The sequence below is a fragment of the Mirounga leonina genome, unplaced genomic scaffold (assembly GCF_011800145.1).
Source record: "Mirounga leonina isolate KUSES-001 unplaced genomic scaffold, KU_Mleo_1.0 Mir_151, whole genome shotgun sequence".
Classification (NCBI taxonomy): Eukaryota; Metazoa; Chordata; class Mammalia; order Carnivora; family Phocidae; genus Mirounga; species Mirounga leonina.
In genome coordinates this window covers 99,914,519-99,927,159 of record NW_023270377.1, presented here as the reverse complement: position 1 = coordinate 99,927,159, position 12,641 = coordinate 99,914,519, and positions in this window count along the sequence as shown.

Genomic DNA, 12,641 nt, shown 5'->3' with positions numbered 1-12,641 from the left:
GGAAAAAGCATAGTGTACCTGGGTTTGGTAGTATCTGTGTTTTTCAGACATCCACTGGGCGTCTTGGGATGTATCCCCCATGGATAAGGAGGGACTACTGTATACACAGAATGTGTACTGTGTGTCAGGTACAGCTCCGATCCCACAGTCTAGTAGGCAATGGGGGCGACTGACGCGCACATATCCTTTACATGTCATGCCTGTCATGAGTCCACCAAGAGACATACACGTAGGATATCATAAGAACCCAGAGAAGCGGTTGGCTATGTGTCCATAGTAAGTAAGGACTCCTTGTCCTCACCTTCTCGAATTTGTACACCAAGTCCTTGTTTCCTCCACACAAGAAAACTTGCCTGATTTATTGAGCAGATGCTGGACGCCAAGCACTACCTACATCTAAACACATCCGATTTCCTTGAGTTCTAGTAACAACCCCCTTTCCGGATGAGTAAATGGAATCATGGAGAGGTTAACTAGCAAGTGGCGGAGCCAGGATTGGAATCCAAACCTGCTGGCATTGAAATAAATCTCATGCTTTTAGGCCTTCTGTTCTAGGGCTACCCGGAAGCTACACATTTTGCTCATCAGCCCCCCAGGCCTTCTTTCCTCCAGATCGGGGCCCATTCCACCCCAGAAATCAACGACACCATCTCTCTGCATGTCCTTCTGAGAACTGTAGTTGGCTCTCTCTAGACTGTCTCCACCCCTACCCTGCTTCCTATGCGACAGTGGGTAGATTTGGCCGGCCTTTGCTTGGGACGCTGGGCGGTCAGGTCTCCTGACAGCCCAGCCTTCTCCTACCGCAGGTATATCACGGCCACGGTCACCTGCATAGCTTCAGGCTTGGCTTTGCTCCCGCCTCCAATGCCGTCTTCTGCTTCTCACACAGATTCTACTCAATGTAATGTCTGCCTCAAATTCTGCCTTCTCCAGGGTGATAACTTGCTGGCCCACAAGGACCTCTGCCTATTATCTTCATTTCTGAAACAAATTAAATCAATTTATCAGATGTTTTCCCAAGACATATCTCTCCTATGATAATTTATTTTCGAATAGTTATCATGTATGTGATAGCCTTTCCTACTATAGGAAGACCTGAAGTGTATCCAAATTTTAATAGGCTGGAAGTATAAGATGTAGGGCACCTGGGTGGCTCAGTCGTCAAGCATCTGCCTTTGGCTCAGGTCATGGTCCCAGGGTCCTGGGATTGAGCCCCGAATTGGGCTCCCTGCTTGGTGGGAAGCCTGCTTCTCCCTCTCTCACTCCCCCTGCTCGTGTTCCCTCTCTTGCTGTCTCTCTCTCTGTCAAAAAATAAATAAAATCTTAAAAAAAGAAGTATAAGATGTAATTAAAGTACAACTTTATATTTGCCTCTAATGCATGTTTTTGTTACTTTAAAAATATTAACTTTATTGAGATATATTTTAATACTATAAAATGCACCCATTTTAAGTGCATATTTTGATGAATTTTGACAAATTTACATAACCATGTTAGACCACCATGATCAAGATAGAGGACATTTATATCATCCAAAAGAATTTCTTTTTTTTTTTTTTTTAAAGATTTTATTTATTTGACAGAGAGACACAGCGAGAGAGGGAACACAAGCAGGGGGAGCGGCAGACAGAGGGAGGGGAGAAGCAGGCTTCCCGCTGAGCAGGGAGCCCAATGCGGGTCTCGATCCCAGGACCCTGGGATCATGACCTGAGCCGAAGGCAGATGCTTGACGACTGAGCCACCCAGGTGCCCCCATCCAAAAGAATTTCTATGTGTCCCTTCTCAATCAATGGTTCCCAGCTTCCATCTTGGCCAAAGGCAATCACTGATCTGGTTTCTGAACCTACAGATTAGATTTATCTTTTCTAGAGTTTCATATAAAAGTGAAATATAAAGTATGTACTCTTGTGTCTGACTTCTTTCACTCAGCATAATGTACTGGATATTCATCTGTGGACCAGTATTTCCATATTATTGTTGAATAGTAGTTTCAGTGTATTAATACACCACAATTTGCTTTTCCATGCTCCCATTATGGACAGTGGAGTTCTTTCTTGGTCACTGAGAATAGAACTGCCATGAACATTTGGGTTTTGTGTGGACATATGTTTTCATTCGTTCTTTAATCAATACCAAAGAGAAGAATTGCTCAGTCATCTGGTAAGGTTTTGTTTAACTTTATAAGAAACTCCTAAATTATTACGTGGCCACACCATTTTACAGTCCCATTAGCAATGGATGAGAATTCCAGTTGCTCCATATCTTCAACGCTTAGTACTGTTAATCTTTTATAATCTGAGCCATTTTAGTGGATATGTAATGTTATCTAATTGTGGCTTTAACTAACTCTGATGACCAATGATGTTAAGCATCTTTTCTTGTGCTTATTGACCTTTTGCATACTTTCTTTTGTGAAGTGACTATTCAAATCTTTTGCCAATTTTTAGAAATTGGGTTGTTTGTCTTTTTAGTGTAAGAACTTCTTTTTAGTAAGAACTTTTTATATATTAGAGATACAGTTTCTTTGTCAGGTAAATGTATTTTCAATATCTTTTTCCAAGTTTAGGCTTCCCCTTTTATTTTCTTAACTATGTTTTTTTAAAGGGTAAAGGTTTAATACTGATGAAGTGCAGTTTATCAATTTTTCTCTTTTATGGTTTGTGCTTTTTGTGTCCTACCTAATCTCTGCTTACCTCAGTTTTCAAATATTGTCTTTTTTGTTTTCTTCTAGTAGTTTTGTAGTTCTATCTTTTATATTTGATATGGTCTATGATCCATTTTGAGTTAACTTTTTGTACCTGGTATGAAATAAGGGATGGATTTATTAATTTTTTCCCCTAAGGATATAGAGCTGTTTCAGCTTCATTTGTTAAAACTCTATCTGTGGGGTGCCTGCGTGGCTCAGTCATTAAGCATCTGCCTTCAGCGCAGGTCATGATCCCGGGGGTCTGGGATCGAGCCCTGCATCAGGCTCCCTGCTCCGCAGGAAACCTGCTTCTCCCTCTCCCACTCCCCCTGCTTGTGTTCCTTCTCTCGCTTTGTCTCTCTCTGTCAAATAAATAAATAATTCTTAAAAAAAAATAAAACTCTATGCTTTTCCCCACTGAATTATTTTGGAACCATTGTCAAAGATCAATTGACTAATAAAACTACCGTAATCCAGAGAGTGTGGTATTAGGGAAAGAATAGGCAAGGAGAACAATGGAATAGAATAGAGACCAGAAATAAACCCATATGAAAATGGTCCATTTTTTATCTTTTGATCTTTGACAAAGGAACATCCATTTATGATAAAAGTCTCAACAAAGTGGGTACAGAGGGAATATACCTCAACATAATAAAGCCCACAGCTAACATCATAATTAACAGTGGAAAGCTAAAGGCTTTTCTTATAAGATTAAGAACAAGACAAGGAGGGCACCTGGGTGGCTCAGTTGGTTAAGCGACTGCCTTCGGCTCAGGTCATGATCCTGGAGTCCCTGGATCGAGTCCCACATTGGGCTCCCTGCTCGGCAGGGAGTCTGCTTCTCCCTCTGACCCTCCCGACCCTCCCCCCTCTCATGTGCTCTCTCTGTCTCAAATAAATAAATAAAATCTTTAAAAAAAAAAAAGAACAAGACAAGGATACCCATTCTTACCACCTTTATTATAATGTTGGAATAGTATTGGAAGTCCTTGCCTGAGCAATGAGGCAAGAAAAAGAAATAGAAGGCATCAATATTGGAAAGGAACAACTAAAACTGTCATAATTTGCAGTCAATATGATATTATATGTAGAAAACCTGAAAGACCCCACCAAAATACTGTTAGAACTAATAAACAAATTCTTTAAAGTTGCAGGATACAAAATCAATATACAAAAATCAGTTGCATTTCTATATACTAATAATAAACTATCAGAAAAAGAACTGAGAATACAATCTGATTTACAATTGCATCAAAAATAATAAAATATCTAGGAATAAATTTAATCAAGGAGGTGAAAAGCCTGTACACTAACTAAAATGCATTAATGAAAGAAATTAAATATGACACAAATAAACAGAAGATATTCTGTGCTTGTGAATTGGAAGAATTATAACTGTTAAAATGTCTGTATTACCCAAGAAATCTACAGATTCAATACAATCCCTATCAAAATTATTTTTTTTAAGGTTTTATTTTTAAGTAATCTCTACACCTAATGTGGGGCTTGAACTTAGAACTCTGAGATCAAGAGTTGTATGAGCCAGCTAGGAGCCTTCCTATCAAAATTCTAATGGCATTTTTCACAGAAATGGAATAAATGATCCTAAAATTTTTATGGAACCACAAAGGACCCCAATTAGCCAAAGCAATCTTGGGCAAGAAGAACAAAAGACTTTGATGGATTCCTGTCTCATATTTAGGTCTTTCATCCATTTTGAGTCTATTTTTGCGTATGGTGTAAGAAAATGGTCCGGTATCATTTTTCTGCATGTGGCTGTCCAATTTTCCCAACACCATTTGTTGGAGATTATCTTTTTTCCATTGGATATTCTTTCCTGCTTTGTTGAAGATTAGTTTACCATAGAGTTGAGGGCCCATTTCTGGGTTCTCTATTCTGTTCCATTAATCGATGTGTCTGTTTTTGTGCCAGTACCATGCTGTCTTGATGATGACAGCTTTGTAATAGAGCTTGAAGTCTGGAATTGTGAGGCCACCATTTTGGTTTTCTTTTTCAACATTCCTTTGGCTATTCAGGGTCTTTTCTGGTTCCATACAAATTTTAGGATTATTTGTTCCAGCTCTGTGAAAGAAGTTGATGGTATTTTGATAAGGATTACATTGAATGTGTAGATTGCTCTAGGTAGCATAGACATTTTAATGATATTTGTTCTTCCAATCCATGAGCAAGGAACATTTTTCCATTTCATTGTGTCTTCCTCAAGTTCTTTCTCTTTTTAAAATTTTTTAAAATTTTTTATTTTTTTAAAGATTTTTATTTATTTATTTGACAGAGAGAGAGATAGTGAGAGCAGGAACACAAGCAGGGGGAGTGGGAGAGGGAGAAGCAGGCTTCCCGCCGAGCAGGGAGCCCGATGCGGGGCTCAATCCCAGGACCCTGGGATCATGACCTGAGTTGAAGGCAGTCGCTTAACAACTGAGCCACCCAGGCGCCCCTTCCTCAGTTTCTTTCTTGAGTGTTCTATAGTTTTCTGAGTACAGATCCCTTGCCTCTTTGGTTAGGTTTATACCTAGATATCTTATGGTTTTGGGTGCAGTTGTAAATGGAATTGACTCCTTAATTACTCTTTCTTCTGTCTCATTGTTAGTGTATAAAAACGCAACTGATTTGTGTGCATTGATTTTATATCCTGCCACTTTGCTAAATTCCTGTATGAGTTCTAGCAGTTTTGGTGTGGAGTCTTTTGGGTTTTCCACATAGAGCATCATGTGATCTGCAAAGAGTGAGAGTTTGACTTCTTCTTTGCAAATTTGGATGCCTTTTATTTCTTTTTGTTGTTTGATTGCTGAAGCTAGGACTTCTAATTTTATGTTGAACAACAGTGGTGATAGCGGACATCCCTGCCATGTTCCTGACCTTAGGGGAAAAGCTCTCAGATTTTCCCCACTGAGAATGATAGTTGCTGTGGCCTTTTCATATATAGCTTTTATGATATTGAGGTATATTCCCTCTATCCCTACACTGTGAAGAGTTTTAATTGAGAAAGGATGCTGTACTTTGTCAAGTGCTTTTTCTGCATCTATTGAGAGGATTATATGGTTCCTGTCCTGTCTTTTATTTATTTAATGTATCACATGGATTGATTTGCAGATGTTGAACCACACTTGCAGCCCAGGAATAAATCCCTCTTGGTCATGGTGAATAGTCCTTTTAATGTACTGTTGTATCCTATTGGCTAGTATTTTGGTGAGAATTTTTTTTTTTTAAGATTTTATTTATTTATTTGAGAGAGAGAGAATGAGAGACAGAGAGCATGAGAGGGAGGAGGGTCAGAGGGAGAAGCAGACTCCCTGCCAAACAGGGAGCCCGATGTGGGACTTGATCCTGGGACTCCAGGATCATGACCTGAGCCGAAGGCAGTTGCTTAACCAACTGAGCCACCCAGGCGCCCTTTGGTGAGAATTTTTGCATCCATGTTCATCAGGGATATTGGTCTGTAATTCTCCTTTTTGGTGAGGTCTTTGTCTGGTTTTGGGATCAAGGTAATGCTGGCCTCATAGAATGAGTTTGGAGGTTTTACTTCCATTTCTATTTTTTGAAAGAGCCTCAGAAGAATAGGTATTAATTCTTCTTTAAATGTTTGGTAGAATTCCCCTGGGAAGCCATCCAGCCCTGGCCTCTTGTTTGTTGGGAGATTTTTGATTACTGCGTCAATTTCCTTGCTGGTTATGGGTCTGTTTAGGTTTTCTATTTCTTCTTGTTTCAGTTTTAGTAGTTTATATGTCTCTAGGAATGCATTCATTTCTTCCAGATTGCCTAATTTATTGGCCTATAGTTGCCCATAATGTGTTCTTATAATTGTTTGTATTTCTTCAGTGTTGCTTGTGATCTCTTCTCTTTCATTCATGCTTTTATCTATTTGGGTCCTTTCTCTTTTCTTTTTGATAAGTCTGGCCAGGGGCTTATCAATCTTATTAATTATTTCAAAGAACCAGCTCCTAGTTTCCCTTGATCTATTCTACTGTTCTTTTGGTTTCTATTTCATTGATTCCTGCTCTAATCTTTATTATTTCTGTTCTCCTGCTGGGTTTAGGCTTTATTTGCTGTTCTTTCTCCAGCTCCTTTTGGTGTAAGGTTAGGTCATGTATTTGAGACATTTATTGTTTCTTGAAAAAGGCCTGTATTACTATATACTTCCCTCTTAGGACCGACTTTGCTGCATCCCAAAGGCTTTGAACAGTTGTGTTTTCATTTTCAGTTGTTTCAATAAAGTTTTTAAATTCTTCTTTAATTTCATGGTTGACCCATTCATTCTTTAGTAGGATACTCTTTAGCCTCCATGTATTTGAGTTCTTTCCAAATTTCCTCTTGTGATTGAGTTCCAGTTTGAAAGCACTGTGGTCTGAAAATATGTAGGGAATGATCCCGATCCTTTGGTACCAGTTGAGACCTAATTTGTAACCCAGTATGTGATCTCTTCTGGAGAATGTTCCTTGTGCAGTCGAGAAAAACGTGTATTCTGTTGCTTTAGGATGGAATGCTCTGAATATATCTGTGAAGTCCATCTGGTCCAGTGTGTCGTTCAAAGCCCTTGTTTCCTTGTTGATCTTCTGCTTAGATGATCTGTCCATTGCAGTGAGTGGGGTGTTAAAGTTCCCTACTATTATTCTATTATTATCAATGTATTTCTTTAATTTTCTTATTAATTGGTTTATATAATTGGCGGCTTCCCTGTTAGAGGCATAAATAGTTACAATTGTTAGATCTTCTTGTTGGATAGACCCCTTAATTATAATATAGTGTCCTTCCTTATCTCTTAGTATACTCGTTCATTTAAAATCTCATTTGTCTGATATAAGGATTGCCACCCCAGCTTTCATTTGATGTCCATTAGCATAATAAATGGTTTTCCACCCCCTCACTTTCAATCCGGAGGTATCTTTGGATCTAAAATGAGTCTCGGGCACCTGGGTGGCTCAGATGGTTAAGCGTCTGCCTTCGGCTCAGGTCATGATCCCAGAGTCCTGGGATCAAATCCCACATCGGACTCCCTGCTCCTTGGGAGCCTGCTTCTCCCTCTGCTTCTCTCTCTCTCTCTCTGTCTCTCATGAATAAATAAATAAAATCTTTAAAAAAATAAAATAAAATAAAATGAGTCTCTTGCAGACAGCATATCAATGGGTCTTACTTTTTAATCTAATCTGATAGCCTGTGTCTTTTGATTGGGGCATTTAGCCCATTTACATTCAGAGTAACTATTGAAAGATAAGAATTTAGTGCCATTGTATTACCTGTAAAGTCTCTGTTTCTGTAGATTGTCTTTGTTCCTTTCTGGTCTATGTTACTTTTGGGCTCTCTCTTCACTTAAAGGATCCTTACAGGGCTGGTTTAGTGATCATAAATTCTTTTAGTTTCTGTTTGTCCTGGAAGCTTTTTATCTTTCCTTCTATTTTGAATGACATCCTTGCTGGAAAAAGTATTCTTGGCTGCATATTTTTCTCGTTTAGCACCCTGAATATATCATGCCAGTCCTTTCTGGCCTGCCCAGGTCTCTGTGGATAGATCTTTTGCTAGTCTAATGTTTCTGCCTTTGTAGGTTATGAACCTCTTGTCCCGAGCTGCTTTCAGGATTATCTCTTTGTCTCTGAGATTTGCAAGTTTCACTATCATATGTTGGGATGTTGACCTATATTTATTGATTTTGAGGGGGGTTTTCTGTGCCTCCTGGACTTGGATGCCTGTTTCATTCCCCAGATTAGGGACGTTCTCTGCAATAATTTGCTCCAATATACCTTCTGCTGCCCTCTCTCTTTCCTCTTCTTCTGGGATCCCAATTATTCTAATATTGTTTTGCTTTATGGTGTCACTCAGCTCTTGAATTCTCACCTCATGATCCAGTAGTTGTTTATCTCTCTTTTTCTTGGTTTCTTTATTGTCCATCATATTGTCTTCTGTAACACTTATTCTTTCTTCTGTTTCATTTATCCTAGCAGTTAGAGCCTCCATTTTTTTAGAGCCTCCATTTTTTATTACATCTCATTAATAGCCTTTTTGATTTCAACTTGATTAGATTTTAGTTATTTCATTTCTCCAGAAAGGGATTCTCTAGTATCTTCTATGCTTTTTTCAAGGCCAGATAGTATCTTTATAATCATTATTCTGAACTCTAGTTCTGACATCTTACTTATGTCCATACTGATTAGGTCCTTGCCAGTCAGTACTGCCTCTTGTTCTCTTTTTGAGGTGAGTTTGTCTGTCTTGTCATTCTGTCCAGAGAGGAAGAGATGAATGAGAGAACAAAATAATAAAATGGCAACAACACCCCAGATAAATATACACTAAACAAATTAGAAGAGACCCAAAACCGAAAAAATAATTTAAAAAAAGAGAATATAGGGGTGCCTGGGTGGCTCAGTTGGTTAAGCGTCTGCCTTTGGCTCAGATCATGATCCCAGGGACCTGGGATCGAGCCCCACGTCAGGCACCCTGCTCAGCGGGGAGTCTGCTTAACCCTCTAAACTTCCCATCTGTTTGTGATCTCTCTCTTTCACTCTCTCAAATAAATAAATAAAATCTTTAAAAAAGAGAGAATATAATCAGACAGATAAACAGAATAGAACAATACACTGGATCCTGTGTCTAGTTTGGTCTGTTTGTTACAAAATTAGATCTCAAAATTGTAAAGAAAGAAAAACTTATATATGTACAAAAATAAAATTAAATACAATGAAGGGATAGAATGTAACTGTAAAAATGAAAATTAAAAGACAAAAAAGAAGAGAAAGAAAAGAAGGAATATAAACAGATAGGTGTACAGAACAGAGCAATACACTATATCCTGAGTGTATTTTTGTTGGTTTGTTAGAAGAAACAACATCTCAAAATTATAAAGAAAGAAAAACATATATATACAAAAATAAAATTAAATACATTGAAAGGATAGAATGTAACTGTAAAGGTGAAAATTAAAAAAGACTTTAACAAAACAAAATACAAAAAAGAGAAAAAGAAGAAGAAGAAAGAAAAAAACTGAGAGAATATGATTAGACAGGTGAAAAGAACAGAGCCATACACTAAATTCTGGATGTATTTTGGTCTGTTAGAAGAAACTGTATCCCAGAATTGTAAAGAAAGAAAAACATATATATATATATAAGCAAATACAAGGAAAGGATAGAATGCAATTATAAAAATAAAAATTAAAAAATATTTTTAAAAAGAGTTGATAAATAACAACTGGGTGAAAAAGGAAAGAGAAAAAAAAATTAAAATTGAAAGAATAAAGAATCATGGGGAAAACCCCATGAATTCTATATCTTATATTCCCCTAGTGCTGGAGTTTTGCAATTCTTGTTGATTGGTAAACTTGGTCTTGGCTGGATGTTCTTGCTGATCTTCTGGGGGAGGGGCCTGTTGCATTGATTCCCATGTGTCTTTGCCTGAGGCGGAATTGCACCACCCTCGCTGGGAGGGACTAAGTAATCTGCTCCAGTTTGCTCTCTGTAGCTTTTGTTCCCTGAAGCCTTTACGTGCAGCTTTAGAGGATGAGAATGAAAATGGCAGCCTCCCAATCTCTGGTCCCAGAGCCAAGAGCTCAGGGTCCCACTCCTCAGCACGCCCTCCGGGAAAAGCAGTCAATCACTCCTGTCTCCTTCAGCTGTCTGTGCACCCGGTCTGTGACATAGCGTTTCTATCTCAGGCATGTGACCCTGTTTTGAGTCTGCAAACCCTGTGGACACCTGCAGCGGGCTCCCCCACCACTCCTCCTGGGGGAGGAAGGAGGGTCTTGCCAGTTCTGCAGCTTGCTGGGCCCCTGCTTGGGGAGCAGTCGCCTGACCATGTCAAGGTTCAGGGTTTATGGCAACACTGAGCTGAGAGCCCACTCCTAGGCTCACTGGTTACAGCCGGCTTCCCCGCTCCGATACCTGGGAGCTCTGTCTCACTCAGGCACCCCCAGTCTTTCTGTGACCCCAACGGTCCTGAGACCACACTGTCTCACCTAGGATTCCAATCCGCTTCGCCATCTGAACACCTTTCAGGTGGGGACATCCCTCACCAGAGCCAACTTCTTAAAGTTCTGATTTTGTTCTCCGCTGCTCTATCACTTGCCGGAGCTGGCTGATGGAGGCTCCCTCCCCCCGCAGTTTATCTTCCCATATATCACCTTGGATTCCCTTCTCCACACCTTCTACCTTGCAGAAAGTGGTCGCTTTTCTATTTGTAGAGTTGCAGCTATTCTTTTCTTGGTCTCTGGTTGAGTTCACAGGTGTTCAGAATGATTTGATAGCTATCTAGCTGAATTCCTGGGACCAGATGAAACTAAGGTTTCCTACTCCTCTGCCATCTTGGAATCTCTCTGCCTGATTCATTAGTATTGTATACCTCTTTACTTGAGTTTTCTTTAATTTCACTCACAATGCTTTGATGTTTTCATTGCACAGGTCTTGCAGATATTTTGTTAAATTCATCCCTAATTATTTCATGTTTTTGGATGCTACTGTAAAGTTTTTTAAATTTTGATTTTCAGTTGTTGATTGCTAGTCCATAGAAATAGAACTGATTTTTTAATATTGACCTTGTATCCTATGATATTGTTTCTTTTCTTTTCAATCTAGATGCCTTTTTCTTTGCCACATGTCCTTGCTAGAAGCTCCAGGATGCTGCTGAATAGAAGTGGTAAGAGTGGACATCTTACCACCATAAGGAGAAGTTTCCTTATAGTGTTAGTTTGTTTAGAGTTTGTATCATGGATGGGGAACGACACTTGTTAAATGCTTTTTCTGCATCTACTGAGGTGATCACATTTTGTTTTTTCAGTCTTTCAATATGGTGAATTGCAGTGATTTGTTTCTGAATGTTAGGCCAACTTTGTATTCCTGTAATAAATCTCGCTTTATCCTTTTTACATATTGCTGGATTTGATTTGCTAATATTTTATTAAAGATTTTTGCATCTATGTAACGTTTGTGTCTTTTTTCCCCACTCACTGTAATATTTGTGAGATTCATCTGTACTATTGCATGAGGTTGTAGTTTGTCCATTTATTATCGTATATTATTCCATTGCATGAATATTCCATATTACTTCTTCTGTTCTCCTGTTGATGGACATGTGGGTTATTTTCAGTTTTGGGCTGTTATGAATAGTGCTGTTACGAACATTTTTGTGCAGGTCTTCGTGATGTGTTTCAGTTGGGTGTATACCCAGGAATTGAGTTGCTGGGCCCTATGGTATACATATGTTTAGCTTTACTATCAGACAGTTATCTAAGATATTTGAGCTGAAATATTTGTGCTGATGGAACATCAGCAGCATATGAGAGTTCTGATTGCTGTACATTTTGCCAATACTTGACATTTCTTTTTCTTTTTCATTTTTGCTATTCTGGTGGCTGTGTACTTGTATCATATTGTGGTCTTAAATTTCTCTGATGACTAGCAAGGTTGAGCACCTTTTTGTGTATTTATTGGTCATTTGCATAGCCTCTTTTGAGAAGTTCAAGTCCTTTGCTCTTTTTTCCCATTGGATTATCTGTCTTTTTATTACTGATTTGTGGGAGTTCTTTATATATTCTGGATACGAGTATTTTGTAGGATAGACGTATTGCAAACATTTTTTTCCCACTCTGGGTTACCTTTGGCTTCTCTTAATGGTGTTTTCCACTGTCTTTTTTCTTAAATATTTATTTATTTGAGAGAGAGAGAGTAGGGGCAGGGGCAGAGGGAGAGGGAGAGAGAATCTCAAGCAGATTCTATGCTGAGCGCAGAGCCCAATGCAGTGCTTGATCTCATGACCTTGAGATCACAACCTGAGCCAAAACCAAGAGTCAGACGCTTAACCAACTGCACCACCCAGGTGTCCCTCCACTGTCATTTTAAATTATATTTAATGGAAAACCTTTTTCCATGTTTGTCCCACATGAACGCTGGGCTCCCAGTAGGCCCTATAGTTTGCTAGTTTTTTCCTACATCACAAAGTGTTCTTAGATAAGGTG